General features: G+C 45.4%; 1 pseudogene; it reads right to left on the reverse strand.

Moving 5' to 3' along the window:
• Nucleotides 1–4,873: 4,873 nt before the first annotated feature.
• On the reverse strand, nt 4,874–6,145 carry LOC123038255 (uncharacterized; annotated as a pseudogene).
• Nucleotides 6,146–6,496: the final 351 nt, after the last annotated feature.

Genomic DNA, 6,496 nt, shown 5'->3' on the forward strand with positions numbered 1-6,496 from the left:
CTGAAACAGGAGTGCCACACCTCGCGAGCGTAGACGCACTGCACGAGAATGTGATCCACGTTGTCCTCATCTTGGAGACAAGTATAGCAAGGGGATGGGGCGTCTTGAAGGCCATGCCGGGCACGACGGTCCGAAGTCCATAGCCGGTATTGACAGGCCAACCACATGAAGATTTTGCATTTGAGAGGGGCCCAACTTCACCATGCAATCGGCAGCCGGGGCACGCGTGTATCCAATGTAGAGCCTCATATAGGTAGAGCTGGCTGTGTATTTGCCAGACGCGTCGCAGGTCCAGTCGAACTGATTCGGCTCATCAATGTTCCTCTCCAACGAGCTAATGGCTTGAGTTAGTAGGTAGACTTGCATGTGGCCCATGAATGAGATCTCACCATGGATATCGTTCGCCCAGGCATTATCAAGGAGTGCCTCTTGCACCGTTCTTCTGTTCTTATCATGTGTACTGACAAGTTGGAGGAGCAGCGGGTCAATGGCTTTAATCTCCACTCCATGAATCCAACGATCTTTCCAGAACAGTATTTTTGATCCCTCTCCGACGGTGATATTAACCAGGCTATCAAATATGGCGCGCGCTTGCTCATCAACCATTAGATGGAGCCCTTGCCATGGCCTCTTCAGATCCGTTCTCCTAAGCCATTCCCACAGCACACGGAGTGCGAGAGCTTGCACAACCAAAATTTTCACTCCCAGACCACCGAAGCTCGTCGGCCTGCAGACCGTATCCCAAGCAACGAGGCACTTCCCTCCATGACTTTTATCCTTACCAACCCAAAAGAAGAATCGCATCCACTTGTTGATGTTTTCCAATACCCACGCAGGGGGGTCAAGCACCAAAAGCTGATGAACTGGCCTGGCCGCGATCACCGTCTTGACAAGGACCAGTCTACCTGGCCTTTGAATGAAGCCACGCTACCAAGCCGGGATAAAGTGTCGGACCTGATCCAGGAGGGGTTGCCAGTCTGCATGGGAGAGTTGATGAATCGCCAGCTACAGCCCCAGGTAGCGGCAGGGAAATTTAGCAATCTTGCATTGCAACACTGTCTCCACTCTTTGCTGGTCGATCTCATTCTGCCTGATAAGAATCGCGTGTGATTTTTTGTAGTTGATCTTGAGACCTGACGCCTCACCGAAGATGCCAAGAGGGTGGCTTTAACAAATGTAAAATCTTGGAGCGACGGTCTCAAGAACAGGGCAAGATCATCAGCATATAACGAGAGCCTCTGGTTCACCGTGATGCCTCTGAATGAGCTTAATACTCCAACCTCCACGGCTTTCTTCATGACATAGGTGAGGGAATCCATGGCAATTGCGAAGAGCAGCGGCGAGACCGGATCGCCCTGCTTAAGACCTTTGGCATGGAGGAACCGCCTGCCTGGAACTCCATTGACAATCACCCGGGTGTTGGTTGATTGGAGAAGCAGCGAAATCCACGTAATCCATCTTTGGCCGAAGCCCTTAGCTCTTAGAACCTCCATGAGGAAAGGCCAAGACAGCGAATCGAACGCTTTTGAAATGTTGAGCTTGAGGAAGAGGCCCTTCTCCTTTCGGCCGTGCAGCTTGCGAGCCACTTGTCTAACGAGCAGAAAGTTGTCGTGAATGTTCCTCCCTTTGATGAAAGCGGACTGATTGATCTCGATGATCTCCAACATGCGGGGGCGAGCTCTCAAGGCGAGCAGTTTGGCAAAGAGCTTGGCAAAACTGTGAGGGAGACTAATAGGACGGTAATCTCCAACTTCCATGGCCTCTAGCTTCTTGGGGATTAGAATGATATGTGCGCCATTCAGTTTGTGAAAACCTCTCTCGTCTCCAACAAAAAATTTCATGAGGGCAGCCATAATGTCACCTTTAATCACTGGCCAGGCAATGTGGTAGAATGCTCCGATGAGCCCGTCCGGACCAGGAGCTCTGTCCGCCGGAATCTCGTTGATCACTTTCCAAACTTCCTCTTCTGTGAAAATGAGCTCTAGCTCTTGCAGGTCATGACTTGGCATTTGCATGTAGCTTAGATCCAGTGAGCCTCTTCTTGCACCGGCCTTGCCAAGCAGGTTTTCAAAAGCCTCCAAGAACACCTCTTCTTTCCTAGATTGCTCAGTGATGGGTTCATCGCCCCGCTTGATGCATGGGATGAAGTTCTTGGTTCGTCTCCCATTTGCAACTGCTTGGAAAAGTTTGTTGTTAGCGTCTCCATCCTTCAGCCAATGAATCCTTGACCTCTATCTGTCGATTGTGCGCTCTAGGGAGGCCAGCCCTAGCAGCGCAAACTTAAGAGTTTGGCGCAGCCAAAGCTCCATTGGGGTTAGAGCCTGGAGTTCTTGAGCTCTGTCCAGCCGGCCGATCACCCAACTAGCAATTCTCATGCGCATTGATGTTTCCAGTTTTCTTCTGCCCCCAAGATTGCAAGTAAGCTACCGTGTTCCTGAAAAGCGTGTCCAACCTCTTAAACGGGTCGAAAATAGCATTGCTACAAACCCAAGCTTCCTGAATCGCCTCTTGGAAACTATCCAGTTTTGTCCAGTATAGCTCAAAGCGAAAGCGATGCTTAGCTTGAAAGTTGTTGCTCGTGGAGAGATGTAAAGGAGTGTGATCCGAGGTGCTAGTAGATAGCGCTTGAAGCAAGTAGTCTGGGTGAGAGAGAGCTCCCAATCAACGGAAACGAGCAACCTGTCAATCTTGGTGAATGTTGGCGCATTTCTCTCGTTGGACCAAGTAAAACGGCGTCCTTGCATGTAAAGCTCCTTGAGCTCATGGTCGTCAACGAAATTTTGGAACTTGCTCATCATTGCTCTGTTGATGTTGTTATTGCTCTTCTCCGCATCCCTGAGGATCATGTTGAAATCACCGAGGCACATCCAAGGCCTTGGGCAAAGCAGCCTTCTATCATAAAGGTCTTGCAGGAATTGGGTTTTTGCCACGTCTCCTTGTGGCGCGTACACCACCATGATCCACCACTCATTGCTATCCAGCTGGTGAACTTTGCCAGTCAGGAAGTTGGTATCGAGTTGGATGCTATCCACATACAACCGCGTAGTGTCCCATGCCAATAAGATACCTCCACGTGTTTCCTCAGCCGGAAAGTAAGCAAAGCCATAAAGGGATGGCCCTAAACGTTGCATAACCATGAATTGATCTACAAGCTCAAGCTTCATTTCTTGCAAGCAAACTAGGTTGACTTTTAAAGAAGAAAGGAACTCCCTAACTACCTTCCTCTTGGCCGGGTTGTTCAACCCTGTCACATTCCAGCAGATGATCTCCGGGGTGTGATCCATAGAGGCGAATCAACCACACCCACACCCGACGACATGCACATAGCACGCCGATCGCTACCTCAGTCCCACGAGAAAGCTCCTCATTGGTTGGGACACACTTGCCAAATAGCGCCGCTATGACCCTCACGGGTTATTCTCTAAGTGGAGAGTCGAACAACTCACTCTAAGTGGAGAGTCGAACAACTCTTAGAGTTCCTTGACTGCCACGTCATCCACCGTCATATCTTCCGGCACCAACCCAATAGCCCCTCTGAAAGTTGTCCGATTGTGAGAGTTTAGGATTAAGGAGGTGTTTGGTTCTCTCGCCAGTAACGCAAACGTTAATGGTAACAGGTCACGGGGGGATCGAAGGGGTAACAGTCCATTTGTAGTTTTGTTTGGCACATGCCAGTAACGTTGTCAGTTACCTTTACAGTGTTTGGTGTGGCACTGTAATCTGAATACATCAGACAACTCTCACATGCAGAACCAGTTTTAAATTCATGCAATTTGACAACGTTTTCACATGCATTTCGCAGGTGCTTCACTAGCACATATTCAAACTCATCAAACAAGTTCATAATTTAAAAATATTTTTGCATTCATCCAAGAAATCCTTTAACCAGATTTTGACACCACTTCTAAAATGCATATTAACTCATTAATACAAACTCAGACTTCAACAACAATTCGAGATAAACTACATAATTAGTCCCCAAAACTATTTTGTAAGGCAAGTCCAATGGCCAATTTCAGAATCTTGCAAAGTAGCTTTTTCATCGACCATTCCTCTGATCAACCACACCACCGATCTTTTCTAATCAATCGTGCTTCAGTTTTTCATCTGCCAAAATAAGCAAGAGTTAAATAATAAAAAAAGAAACTGACAAGAGACAACCACTAATTCAAAAATTAATAGCAGAATAAGCACTCTGATTGCAAAATTGGATCAATCCATAATCATCATCATTTATTCTGTTGTTCACTAGAAAATCACTTGACCTAGCAAGACAATCAAGAACTCCAATGATAATTTACTTGACATATATCTAAGAAAATGCTTATTATCCATGTTCATTGTAAATTAACATCACATGTTAAGCTTGTCAAGTAGAGATTGGACGGAACATATACTACGAGTGTCAAGCAGAAGCAGGAAGTCAACTAGACATTGCAAATGCATATACTAGCAGCAAGTCAACTCGAGATGGCAAATGCATATACTAGCAACTAGTCAAGTACAGATTGCAGATCCGTATAGCAGGTAGCCAATCAGAGGTAGATGTTATCAAAGCTGATAATAGTTTAGCAAAAGAGATTGTGGAGTTTAGCAAAAGGATACCGGAGAGCATTTTTGGGACATACTCCCTCCTCAGATTTTCTGGAAGCGCAAGCATCATGTTCATCTGATCTGGAGCTTTAGCAAATACGGTTGCAGCCTCAACGATCTCGCTCGCAGTAAAGCTAAGCCTAGCCAATTCACTAATAGCCTTCTCTTTTGATTTCTGCTGAGGATCCTCTTGCGCTGCTTCTCGTGCCATTGATGCTGACAATGATGCTGCCATTGTACCCACACATTGTGTCACATTGTTTAGCTGGCTATTGACATCTTAAAGCATCACCGCAAATGGATCACTTGGTCCCGTCACCCTCTTTGACCTTGGTTCCTTCCTCTGCCTCTTGGAACTAGTTCCATCCATAGAGCGAGTATCGATAGACCGTCTAGTTGTCCCTGTTGAGATCAAGTCCTCTTCCTCGTGTTCCTCTTCTTCTATAGCAATTTCATTTTCCAAGTTTCCCACTGCCTCACCAAAGCCTTCAACATTTTCTCCAGTTGCTATGTCCTTGCCATAAATAGCAGCCAACCGCTCAAAGTATGGAAATGGGACACCATAATCCCTTTGCCTCACTATGAATCTACAATTTTTTTCATAAAAGAAGGAACTTAATCTTTGATAGAAATGCGAAAGGTATACAAAAATGCAACGAGAAATAATAGAAACAATAAGAAGGCAGTAAAGGTACAACATCTTCCAGTTAACAATAGCAATGTGCATAGCAACACTACAATAACAATAACAAGGCAGCAAGCAATTTAGCATTAACAAGGAGTTCAGTTTTGATGGGTGAAGTGATCTACCTTACAATGTGCTTCATAATGTGCCTTCTCACATTGAATCATCTTCCGGTTTCCATCCCATGTGAAACCACTTTTGGATAACATTACTTCAAGAGCACCAAATTTTGTCCTAAAGTGCCTCACTCTTGACTCGATGTGTGGAATTGCAAAGATACCACAACCCGGGCACTTTTCAGCAAGGTGCTTCTCCAATACCACTAGGTATCCATTTTTGAAGCTACCATTTGCCTTCCACCTTGTGTCCAAAGACAACTCATACAAGGCTTTAATAAGTTCATCATCCTCATCTGAAGTCCACTTCCTTTTATTCTTGCCTCTTCCACGAGACGTACTTGAGGTGTCCACATCCATATCTGTACAAAGCAAGAACAAATACAAATAAGAAACAAATATATATGAAATGGGACAAATGCAAATGAGATGCAATTGAAGCTTATTTAAACAAAAAGAAAACTAGCAACAAAGTGAACAAATAGAAATGGTTTATACCTCAATGACCCCTAGCAGCCCTATGTCTATTATACATGTCCTGCGCAAGAACATTCCGGAAATTTGTCCACTTGTTCGAAGTTGAGATAGAAGTAATGAATTCTGGTTGGCCTAATTCTCCCTCCATGCCTTCCAATGTTTCTTGTATTATTGTCTCGTCATTATCAAGTGGGTCAAGTGGCATATTTTGCAAGATTAAATTGTGCAAGAGTGCACATGCCATGATGATTCGACATTGGGTCTTCATAGGAAAAAGGACGGGGACCTCAAAATCGCCCACTGACCCTTGAGTCTTCCGAAAGACCTTTCTACAATATTTCAGGCTCTGGCGTGCCGCATGTTGTAGTACTCCTCTGCACTACGAGGTGGGTTGTGATACCTTTGACCACGGTATGGAGCTAAAAATCCTTTCGCATTTGTGTAACCAGCACCAACAAGATAATATTGATCTTCAGGGACATGCAACCCATTTGGCCTTGAGATGGCATCTCTAAGAACACAACCATCATGTGCAGAACCCTCCCAACCAGGTAGTATGTAAATGAACTGCATTGTCAGGTGCACACACACCTAACACATTTGTATCTATATCACCCAACCTTGA

This window comes from Triticum aestivum, chromosome 2A, assembly GCF_018294505.1.
Source record: "Triticum aestivum cultivar Chinese Spring chromosome 2A, IWGSC CS RefSeq v2.1, whole genome shotgun sequence".
Lineage (NCBI taxonomy): Eukaryota > Viridiplantae > Streptophyta > Magnoliopsida > Poales > Poaceae > Triticum > Triticum aestivum.